Genomic DNA, 541 nt, shown 5'->3' on the forward strand with positions numbered 1-541 from the left:
AAATCATGGCAGAAATTATAAGCACCATAAGAGAAAAGTGCTATGATAATAATAAAAACTATGTGGGGAATTTTTTCTATACATATATGTAATGAGGTGTATGCATATCATTATGAAAATGTATGTTTTTGCATATTATTATGAAAATTTATGTGTCTGTTGCTTCCATAAGTCTCCCCTTACAGGGTAATTGTGGCCGGGCCAATACCACACATGTCACAATATCTGCTTAAGCGTCTTACTATAGAAAATATCCTAAAAAGAAGTCTTTCGCGATACCATGATAATAAATCAAAGAATTCGAAATTTAAATAATTCATAGCTATATGTTAAAATTTTGAGAAACATCTATGAGGATATTCTTCGTTTTCTTTGTTAATTAGTTGTTTCTTTTACTTCACATATACTGATGAGAGGTGGATATACAGAATGTTCCGCATATGACCCCCAATCATACCTCCATTTATGTACTATATAATATAAAATAAAAACGTGCATATAAATGGGAGTATCTAATATATCTCTTATAAATAGAAGACGG

This window comes from Plasmodium inui (genome assembly GCF_000524495.1).
Source record: "Plasmodium inui San Antonio 1 unplaced genomic scaffold supercont1.39, whole genome shotgun sequence".
Classification (NCBI taxonomy): Eukaryota; Apicomplexa; class Aconoidasida; order Haemosporida; family Plasmodiidae; genus Plasmodium; species Plasmodium inui.